Source organism: Hetaerina americana, unplaced genomic scaffold, assembly GCF_022747635.1.
Source record: "Hetaerina americana unplaced genomic scaffold, ioHetAmer1.1.p SCAF_3, whole genome shotgun sequence".
Classification (NCBI taxonomy): domain Eukaryota; kingdom Metazoa; phylum Arthropoda; class Insecta; order Odonata; family Calopterygidae; genus Hetaerina; species Hetaerina americana.
This window is the reverse complement of record NW_027286874.1, coordinates 109,503,219-109,515,404: the sequence shown is the minus strand read 5'-3', so window position 1 is coordinate 109,515,404 and position 12,186 is coordinate 109,503,219. Positions and strand designations below refer to the sequence as shown.

Genomic DNA, 12,186 nt, shown 5'->3' with positions numbered 1-12,186 from the left:
ATGGAGCCCACTGGCAATCCCACGTCCACGATTACTCATTGCCAACTAACTTCGATACGAACTGCTTCGTGAGCATGCGACTGTCTCCATGTTGATGGTTAAATAAATGAAAAGCACTGGATCCATTGAATTCAACACTTCGGATCAGAGCGAAGTGGTTTGGATTAAGGACGCAGCAAAATGCGCCGCCAAACGTTGTTCGACGACAGGGTCTCGCAGAAAACAGACTCAAACGAGCAAAAACTATTCCCGATAGCGGCCAGCAATGCCACTGACACCTTCCAAGGAAGACGACTTGATGACCAAACAAATGGCGATGGGGAGAATCTCTATGCGAAGACATTCATTGAAAGAGCTACTACCCTAGGCTATCCAACAACAATGATAACTATCTCCTGAATGACCGCGTTGATAATCACTCTGGCCCCTTTTTTCCGCTACTAGTACAGGATTTGGAATCTATTGGTTAGCATGCATTTAATGTATCTAATCCTATAATCGTTATCACTCCCATCGTATTACGACGAGGTTAGTAATCCTTTTTGATGCCATCACATAAAATGGTGCTTGTATTTTGGTAGAGTCTTTGTCTTGTAATTAGGTACTGCTTTGTCCATCCTGAAACTATTTAGCCACTCATTTGACCTCCGTCCAGGAAAAACGTGTTTTCTCCCTATTTATTAACACACTGCTGATTTATCATGCTTCGTTTCACAATTCTAGCCACTCGTCCCTGAACTCAAAGGGGCAAGTGATATTTTCCAAAATATGAAGATTGTCGTAATTTTCCCTTGCATATAACATTAAGGGCATGTTTTTGAATAAGACTAAGCGGTTTCTGGGTACTTCCTGCATTTCGGAAGTGGCCTTAAAGAAATAAGTCTGAAAGCGCTGGCCCGAATACTTATTCCCGTCGCAGCAATTGATTTTCCAGGAATGAATGAAGATAGCCATGGGTGGAACAAGCAGGAGAGAGAGAGAGAGAGCGTATTAGAATAGCATGCCCAAAGTATCAATATGACGAGAAGATCAGCCTTCTGAAGCTAATTGCCGTACGCCTGGAAGGTAAAATTTGAACACACATGTATATTTGTCGAAGTACTTAATTTTGGAGACGGGAAAAGAGCAGAAGTAGGACTTTAAATAAAGAATTAAGACAGGGTGCCAATTAAGTTATCTCCCACATCATGCGCTCTATCATGATAAGTTTTGCACAAGTTTCGAAAATTAAGGCGGAAATCTCAACGAAGGCAGGTACAGATGCATAAACTGAACAATATTGACCACAGGGGCGCATATCTGAATTATTCGCCCTGATTGCTGCAAATGTTTTATTTTACACTCAACTATACATTCAAATGCGGCTTAGTTACGGTTAATATGTCATACTTGTAGGATAATGGATAAAAACCATTCACCAATTTTCCACTCGCCACGTGCGGCCACATTTAGACGACCAAAGTTGTGAAATTATCTGGAGACGCTATGAAATGAATAAAACCATCCATACCGCCATTCTCCCACCGCTTAAAATCGGGACAGTTTTCCGATAAATCAAAATATTATGAAACTCCATTCCTGAGATGGAAAGAGTTAACAGGGCATTAACTTGTACATATGAACCACTGGTAATTGTGCTGACAACGGAAAAACCCTTTGAAAGTCTATATCATTGATAATCCCAGTTTTTGGCTTAGTGTTTCCTTATTGAAATAAGCATGTCAATCCGGCTTCAGTATATAGATCAATATACGAGGGTCATCCGGAAAGTAGTACCCGTTCGTGCCGCATGAAGTGCTGACGACGCGAGTAGCCGCTGGACGAGGTCAGATAGCTTCAGTGGCTTGTCTGCCTTCTCTGAGCCAAGTTGCGTGACGCTAGCATTGCCTGTGTTGTTTCTGTGATTGTTTACAATGTTTAAAAAAATTGAGAACGCCGCCAGTTGTGAAGTGAGGGCAGTGATTAAATTCCTCAATGCAAGAAACGTTCGCCCATGTGATATTCATCCCCAATTAAAGGAGGTGTATGGAGACAATGTAATGGACGAGTCGTCTGTTCGGCGGTGGTGTCGCAACTTCAACATGGGGAGGGGGAACACACACGACGATGAGCGTTCGGAGAGACCGTCTGTCATTACAGACCAACTGGTGAGCTCAGTTGACGAATTCGTGAGGAACGATCGGCGCGTCACAATTGATGACATCTGTGAGCATTTTCCCAATGTTTCTCGAACAATTGTTCATGAAATTGTTAAACACCATCTGCATTATGCAAAAATTTGTGCAAGATGGGTCCCTCGCGTATCTCAATGAGCTGGCGGCGAAGGACTATGCAGCAGGAATACAGAAACTTGTCACACGTTATGACAAATGCCTTAATTTGCTTGGAGATTATGTTGAGAAGTAGTTTAAAGTATCCTCTTTCAAATAAAATTTTTTATGTTTGTTAATATTTACTTTTGTGTCTTTATTTCACGAACGGGTACTACTTTCCGGATGACCCTCGTACATACAAACGCAAACAGAGGCGAGGAGTTAGGGGAGCAGCAGCTACGGGCCACCACCAATTAGCGATTAGATTATTCGGGAAAACTAGGTTAAATTTTATATTTTAGCCGTTATAATAGTGGCACGTGTTGTTTTATCCTGTTTCGAACACGAGTACTGCGTGGGAAGAAAGAGTTCCGAAAATCATTTCGAGCGGCAGTCTTTTTCCATTGACTTCTCGCCGCGACCGGGGCGCGACTCTATGGGAGAACACAATTCATAAGATTTGAACTTACCGCGGAGGTTACGTTGTGAAAGTGACCTTCGAGCTTTCCTCTCCCAGGCTTTCGAATACTCGCGTGACGCTTTCCGTTCGTAGTTCATGATTTAGAAAACCAAACGGGCAGTTAGCTCTCTTCTGCACCTAATCCGATTGAGAAAATTCAGTCCTGCGTACGGAACAAAATTCTAAATATTTTCACGTTCAAATTAAGATCTAAATGATGAGAAATAAAACTCGCCATCCTCTCTTTTTTTAATCGAGTCATCCCACTCGGGGCAAAATGGATGGTATCGCAAATTCTCACACTACAGAATGAATTCCTCAGTGAGACACTGCTGTTAATGGGGTATTGACTTCTTCATTTGAAAAAAAGTATGATATTTGAATGAAAAAAGTTTTGTAGGAGTTGCCGGGCGGCTAGGCGACCACCTTTGGATGAGTGGTGGAATGGAAGGCCAACTGGAAGAAGAACGCCCACTTTGAAAGAACAATAAGTCTGATCTTAGCGAGAGGAGCGGGAAGGGGGCCCCGGCATATATTTTTGAGGATATGTTGTACACTGTAATACAAATTCATATATATACATAATGTATACACACATATATATACACACACGTATATAAAACCATAAATACAGCATTCAAATCGAAAGTCGGTTCGGTAGGTGATGTCATAGTTCACCCAGTATTAAGCCCTATACGACGGGTGAAATTCACACATTAGCAGGGTATTAAGGGGGGCCATTTCCTCTCACTGTGCCGGTTATGGTTTCCCAGGTAGATGTGGTACCCGAAAATTACATAGCTAGTGTGAAGCTGAGTGTGTCTAGAGAAGCTTATTATTGTACAACTTCGATCTCGTCGACCAAGCATTCTTCCATAATTCCGTCTTTAACTTCTCATGACCAACCAATGCATTCTCAATCCACTTTTCTGGCTTCGGATTTTTCCAAATGACCATTTCTCTACCTACCTACCATGCCCATGACTTTATTTCTTCTGGCCCTCATATGCTTACTTTCACTCTTATCCTCTTAATTTCCCTCTGCCAGTATCTGTAATTTAGTTTATTTCCTTTGTCCACAAAGACCAGGCATGGCAGAAACCGATCCCTTTCCCTTCGTTCGAAAGTTTCAAATGATTTTCTAACTCTTTAAAGTTCTGCGTCATCAACTCCTTCCTCTTCATTTATTCTTCTAAGGCAAACGCAATTTCTCCCATACTCTGCTAGCTACTTCGCCAATTTTCGTCTAAAATGCTTCCCAAGTAACTGAAGATCACTGGCGGTGTGCTAGGAACGAAGGCCTCGCCGCAGCGGAAGGCGTTTGTCTTCCCCGTGACATTCGCGGTTGTCGGGTGGGCACCCCTTGCCCCGGGCCGCCGCCCCCGAACTAAGAGCCTCGGTAACTCTGAGCGGTCTAGGCCCAGTTTTTGACCCTTCCCTTTGTTTCCGCTATCAGTTCGTCTGTCCATCACCCTTTATTATTCTCCCGCAATAGCCATTTTCCCAAACCCTGTTTTTTTTTTAAATCTTCATCGCGATAACTTCCCGGAATTAAGAGCGCTCTCTCCCCATTCGTATGATCGGACAGTCGTATAAATAGAAACGCGGCTATATCCTTTGTTTTGTCACACTGAGAAAGGGTCGGGACATTTTTCACGTAATCGGAAAGAAATGGGGATATATAAATTGAGACTACACACAAAAATAGTCCAATTTCCCAAGCTCAAATCGAAATATTACCTTTGAGTTATAATAATCAGTAAATATGGCATTTTTCACTGAAGTTTCATGGAGGATAAATTGCAAGTCTGGAGAAAAAAGGCACCAAATATGAATTGGTACCGCAATAATAGATTTGTAACCAATTACTTCATGTCTTCTTCAAAACTGTCTTAAGCAATAGATAAAAATGCGAAAATCTTTCAAATCAGAATAAACATCACACAAAATGTTTAAATGCATAAAGCATCAAAAGAGTGAATTTTTCTGATGCATTTGATAACGGGAGAAAAAAATGTTATTTTCTTTAACTTCCTTAGATGTAGCAAATATTTTTTGTCAAGGAATACAATTTCCTCAAATTAATTCGATAAAAATTAAAATTCAGAGGTTAATTTACAAAAAATTACGCACAATCCTTCATTCGATATGAGAAGGAATCTGGAGGTTAAATTATTCAGTAGGAATAGGAACAGCCCACTCAAAGACAAATGAGATATCTGCGTGATGCGGCAAATAATTAATTACTTCGGTGTCCCATATAATTGGGCTTTCGATTTGAAATATCACAAGAATACTCACGAGTAAACCATACTCAAATGAAACAATAAGTGAACTATTTCTTTTAAACTACACTTAAAAAGTAATACAAAGGCATCATTTCTTCGCTATTTCATAAAGCTATTGTTTTAAATCTCTTTAGGTATGACATATCGAGTGGTTTAAATGCATGATAACTGAATATGCACACGGACACTGATCAGCCATGCGATCGATCGCTCTCAATTGACAGTAAAGAGAGCCGAATGCCAGCACACACATTAGGACGATTTGTCCAGGCCCCCAGTGTGAGCTTAGGAGTGGAGCCGTGCTCCCGACATCCTTCATGTTCACGGGTGACGACTGGCCGGGATGAAAATTCAGCTTGCGAAACTTAGGGCCGACTTTAACGAGAGAGCGACGTCCACGTTTTATTCACTCTCTCATCGAGAAGAAAATGCCGATCCATTGCTCTCTCTCATGAAGACTTGCTGCATTCATGGTATTAAAAGAAAAGAGCACGGTCCGTAAAGGAAATAGTGGAATAATCGATACATTTGAGAATACAAGAGCGTAACGTACGCATCTATACTTTTCTTTCATAAGAATTTTACTCTCATGAGTAAATATTTGAATTAGCTGAAAAGAATTTTCGTTTCGACTGACCCCCAAGAAAAAATATGTTATAACAAAGTGAAGGTGATGAGAAAGTCAACCAACGGCTTCCCTCCTGAACTCCTCGATAATATTTTCCCACTTCCTCCTCCTTCGATGCTCACGGGAACTAGCACACAGATTAATGAGGTGGCCGAGACGAAGGAATGAAATAATATTATTCAACGCCTCGGTAAAACTTGCATTTAAACCGCCTTATGTGGAACTTAGACACTAAGTTAATGGGACAGTAGAGCATCATAAGCCTTGTCAGGATGAGAGGTACATTTCACGCGTAGCATTACAGACACGGGGACATCAACCCTGAGGATTTCACGCTCCAAAGTCAAATACTAACCCTCATCTAGCGACGTGGAAACCTGCGGCCCGCTCCCCATGGCAACAAGTCGATTTACAAGTCCTAAAAAAGTTTTGAATTGAATATAAAACATTCAAAATCGTGCATGCCGTGTGAGACGGGCAAGCAACAAGTGCAACGCCACACATTGCCACCAGCAGAATCCCTGTGTGCAAATTTAAATGACTTGCACTCGTAAACTTACCTGAAGCTTAGAGAAGCATGCCCCTGGTCGGGAAATCAAATACACTTCATGCATCGGTGAATTTCTCTCTTGGGAGATAACAGGCAGTAGTATCGAATTAAAAAGGAATTTTTATTTTCTAGAAACACGGCGTCGTAGAAGAAAGATGGAGTAAATAGACCAGTCGAATCATCAATTCCCCCGTTAGGCAGTGAAAAAATATAGAATAAACTAAAACAGATTATATAAATGTAGATATATATAAATGTTTGTGTGTATATATATATATATATATATATATATATATATATATATATATATATATTTATATTTATATTGAATAGCGAGCTCGACGCGGCAAGGCCATAATCTACATCATTTATCCAATTTTTCTTCTTAGATGGTTGTGTTTCCACGGCGGTTTAAACCATCTACTTTCGAGGTCCGGAGCACAAACTGGGGTCGTTCGTTCTTCGTACCACATGTTTCATTCTGCTCTACAAAAATTAGGCATTGAAATTATATCTTTATAAATTATATATCCCTGGTTATGCCGGCATTTGTGTGTCAACAGACATACGTAATAACCCACGTAGTTTTGAGCTAAGATCAAATTAACGGCATTCTCACACGGGAGCCACACTAGCCCGATGACACCAATAATTTAATGAAGGCACCATGCATAAGAGAATGACCGTAGGAATAGAACGCCTTCTGAAAGTATAAGAATGAAATGGACGCAGCAATGCCCGTGAATAAAGTGACGCTGCAGAGTAATGACGAACCGGCTCACGTGCTGAGAGTGAAGTCAGGCGCTTCTATGAGTCTAAGGCAGGCTTTTAATTACGAGTATGGTTCAAACAATACCCCCAGGGTGGAAAAAAAACGAGGAAAGATCGCCTTTGATTTTAAATGCCTGTAGCAGAGCGAACGATATATAACCCAGCAACCACGATTGCTGCCAGATATAATACAACACTGTAGAGTTGTAATATTCAAGTACTCCTAACACATCGCTGCTTTGACTTCGCTAGAAAATTCTGCAAATGCAGGGGGCTTTGATGGACAGCTTGTCATAGAAATTACCCCAATGTTGCCAGAAAGCAGTCCTTTCCCCGAAATACCGTGACTATTTTAAAATGTGTCACCGTGAGAGAGAACTGTAAAAGAAAGTTTTGAAGAGCAAAGGGCAGGTTTGTGGAAACTTTAGAAAAGCGAATAGAATCCAATAGAGTCCCGGAAGTTTAAATTCAACGACGGCATATCCACCGCCGTACCAAAACCACTCCCCACCCGTGCACCCACCACACAAAATGGCTGTGGCCTGCCCCCGTTTTAGGTTCTAGCCCCAGCCACGCCCAACAATAAATATTTTGAGGTGCGTTGGATCCGCGGCCTCCATCCGAGGCATACACATCGACTGCTGAACGCGAAAAAGAAACACTGTCAAGGATAAAAGGAGGTTCATAAAAGCGCATCAGCATTGCGATATTAGCGCTCAAGGCGAAACGAGAAGATGAATATATTATTCCATTCGTGAGATTTTTGCTGTGACTGTAGCATATCAAAGTGTATTAAAGCGAGAGCAGGAACTTTTGCATACATGAATACAAATCACTATTGTCCGGAATTAGTCCCCTACGATCGTAACTCAAGCCGCGTGATGCAGTTTGTATCCTGTACCAACCATTTTGCCATGGAAACGACCGCCACTATGAAAATTAAGTATTCACCTCGCCCGGAATACGTTTATCCCACTCGCCGCCGAGCAAACAAAACTGCTACACCAAAGACTGCCTTGAACCATCAAATAAACCAACGCGTTACCAACGATTGTTCGTCGACTTTCGATCGGAAGGAGCACCCAGGAAAACCAATAGGGAACAAGGTTCTTTTCCTGTAGACTTATAAACTTCGGATCCCCGGTTAACATAACAGTAAATACTCTAAAGGTTCTTGTTGAAATGAATCATTCTTAAAGTCCACGTCTTCTGCAACAAGAAAACAAACCAAAATCCTAAGGTGCGAAAGAGATGAGTTAAAGCGTAAGTGCAGCAAGGGTTGCTTCAAGAAAAGAAGTATTTAGAACGAGTTTGAGATTGAGGAGACCAACAAGAATGCATTACGTGAAAGGTTTCGCGTAGGGCATAGCATTCAATGGAAGGAAGAAATGGACCAATGTAAAACTTAAGTAGAGAAGAGTGCAGGCCTCGGAAATCGGGAAGCGGAGGCTGACTGTAAAATAAAATGAGCCGTCAAGAAGTACACAGAGTAATAGACGAGAAAAAACAACATGGGAGTAAGAGAAAGAGCGAACCAAACGGGCCCACGCTGAAGCACATTAAAATTGTTAAGACTCATAATGGAATGGAAAATAGAGGGGATGAAGACCGAATACGGACAAATATGTACGCAAAGTAAGGAGAGATGCGGTGAGGGAGATCTACCGGGACGTACAGAAAGTAGTGCTGAATGGGGACGCACGAGGGCGGCAGTCAAACAGCGCTGAAGAACCGATGATGATACCTTCCCTTTCCGCCCAAAGATCACCGTTCCTCCCTACCTCGAGCGTGAAACATCCTCCTCTCTATCACTATCTGCAACATTCCACTCAATTTTGCGGTTCTAGTTATTAGGGGAGGAAAACCCGGCGTCGGCAACAGCTTATTCTCACAGAATGGCGGCAAGGGGTCCATAGTCTGACGTCCCATCCGACGGATTTTAAGTGCTCTCCACAAAGGACCAGAATTAGGGATCGGGATGCCAATGAAAAATACAGCCACCCCTGAGATTCGAACTTGGGCCCCAGGGGTGGGAAGCTAGTACATTAGCCACGGCATCATCATGATCCCCTTTCCCTCAATATCCTTCGCCTTTATCGAAATCCTCTCGAAAATTTCCTACGGCATCGTGGTTTTTCTGTCCGCCTAATATACTTTCTCTGATAAATTATTATTAATATTATTATTTTGTAACCAACCGTTTAAGATCAGCTTGGAATGGACACAACCATAACATCCTTATATTTTTAGAGCCTCAACAAAAAAAGTACGTTACATCCCACACTACATCAAACTCTTCTTGAATTCCGCATAGATTTTACCACCGACCCTTTATTTCACCCAACAAGCCTCTCATTACCTCCCCTACCTCGTTTGCCCAACGCTGCTCCCTCCTATCACAGGACATTTATTGCGGTTCCTACATTAATTAATCATCTAACGACACAATAATTTAAGATTTCATTAGTACTTCACCGTTCATACAGCATTACCTGCGCCATCTTTGAGGCATTCATCACAGATGAATGCGCTCACTCAGTTCATTTTTCCGCGGAACGTACCTCATTGTTTAAGATTAATATAATGCACCTAGGGCACCTAAGTATCAATCAACATTGAAATATATTCCACTATCGTAAAAAAAGGCTGTAATCGCTGACGACTGTTGCGGTCTACCATCTCTTGAGAGAGTCTTGTGCCAAATGTAAGGAACACAAATTCTGGACAGATATCCGAACCTCATTCCCACAATCGTTTCTATTTTATACGTGTACGAATTTATGTCATAGTCATGGCACATGAAAATTGGTGAACCTTTGCTTCAATTCTTTTTAAAATAAATATTCCTTATGATCCCATTAGAGAGACTTAAACGTGAGTATGTACGTGTATGTGCCGAAAGTTTCCTCTACAATCGCCACGGAAGAAACTAATGATTTTGCACAACTTCAGATTAGGACCGAGATGTTTCCAGCGCGGCCAGCACTGCATAGACACACGTGGAGTGGAAACTTGTACGGGCGTCGTGAGGGCGACATCTATCTCACTTCCAAAAACTCTCCCCGGCTCCCATCGCCCCTGGCCCCAATATGCATAACATTTTTGCTTTTGTTCCGCGGAAGTACCTCCGTCAATAAACTCGTAGAAATGAAAGAAACGCAGTTATCAAAACTATTACTCACGAAGCCGACCAATTTTTCTTAAGTATCTAAATCGTGGAAAAATGAAAGGCCATCTGCTACAAGAAAAACAACTAAAATCCTAATGTGTGAAAGAAAGGAGTTGTGGAAAGGTGAGTGCAATAAGGGTTGCCCAACCACCCGAGGCGAACTTATCGAATGAATGGGAAGAAACCTTTAAGCGAAACACTGGGCAGCAGTCAGGCAACGCGTAGGATCAAATGAACTTCGGCTAAGTCTCCAAAACTGCCACGTAACTGAAAGAATGATTGTGAGCCAATTACAAAAACAACTACATTATAACTGCCGATAACAACCCTTGGAGTTTCAAATCATCATGGTCCCTGATGCAGTCATAGTTAACTGCGTGAATACGATTTCCTCAGCTGGCGAGGCATGGCAATAATGACTTTGGGCCATGGAATCTCGTCACGGACAATACGATAGTTATATTTTGAATCCATTGCGGTTCAATCAGTGACAGTGATAGGACAGGGTAACAAGTTAGAGGAAATGAAAGACATCGAGTACAAATTCTTATGTAAAAGCAAGTTAGTACATTAGATGTGACGAAAGATATTCCTTGAATAAATAATTACTAGCACAAGCACACGTCCATATTAAAACATTTTAAATCGACGAACATAACATTCGACATTAGTATTTCGGGTTTCTGAGATAAAATTCAAACTCGCAAACGCTGAAGTAATTTTCAATTTTAAGGCCATTTTATGGAATTATTTTTTTTATTTAACACTGCAAAGATGGGAGTACTATGAAATACTACACCAAAAATAAACCCTAATTCTGTGCAAAAATCAGTTCGTACAACGTCAATATTTTGTAAAGTAGTAGATTCGCAGTCCAAAATTTCAACAAAAGGAAAAGAAACAAAGAATTTCCCATCAAAATTCACCCAAATTCAAACAGAGGTATCACTACCAAAATCATATGGATTTGACATAGCTTTCGATAGACGCCAGTAACCACATATGCATAGTATATAGTGCAATTAACATGCTAAATCCGAAAGGCAGCCATGAAATACTGATGGACTTATGGGGGGGCAGTTCTCAGCACATAATTTCAAAATCGCTATGACCGCGAATTTTGGAGTCTTCCAAAGGAAACAATACTACTACTATTAGATTTTTGACGCCAACAGAATAGAAGGCGAACTAGCTTATAAAAGGAACTGCATTAAGAACTACCCAACAACAATAGCCTAATGCATTAAGCATGGAGAAAGGCAATCCAAAGAAACAAAAGCCAAATTTCTTCCTGCCGATTTACTTTATATGACGACATTTTTCCACAGCCACTTCCGAAAGCTTACGTAAATTGCATCGCTTTCGTTTCGTTAACATATAGTTCAACAATCCCGCAACGATGATTCATCAACTTCAGCAAACTTTTAAATTATTTAATTCCACTTCCATACATTCCCTGGTCGCTGTGTCCAACGAGCTCAGGTTTAGCGTTACGCAAGCGCGCGAATGTGAAAGAACTGAAACGCTAAGTGATACCGAGTAAAAAGAATAAATAATAAAAATGCTGGAGAAAAATATTCGGGCATAACTTACGAAATCCCATCGATCCCGAGACCATAGAAAATCATGTATAACGCCATTGTTCCTTGAAAACCCAAAAATTAAAATACACGTATGTATAACCCGGTCGCTGCAACTGCACTCGCGAAGTCCCTAACGAGTATCCATCAACTTCATCGTACAATCATAGTAAACCGTGCCAACGCATTTTCTTATATTTTGACTATAAATAGGACAGGAGCAGCTTCAGCTCCTCGCATGATGACATACCTCCATACATATGGTTACGAGAAACAGACTTTAATGAATGGACACTACTAAGGAAAGTTCTTTTACACTCTGGGAAAAGACCTGCATCGAAATAGAGGGGCGATGCGAGTCCCTCTTAAGAGACCGCGATTTCGGAGTCGTCCGAGGAAGATCTTCCCCATCATCGCATCCTCGACTC

At 41.3% G+C, this 12,186-nt stretch overlaps 1 long non-coding RNA gene across 1 annotated transcript in view; it reads right to left on the bottom strand.

Moving 5' to 3' along the window:
- Nucleotides 1-12,186, bottom strand: part of LOC139690889 (uncharacterized) — a 216,718-nt gene that overhangs the window by 203,763 nt on the left and 769 nt on the right. The window lies entirely within an intron of this gene.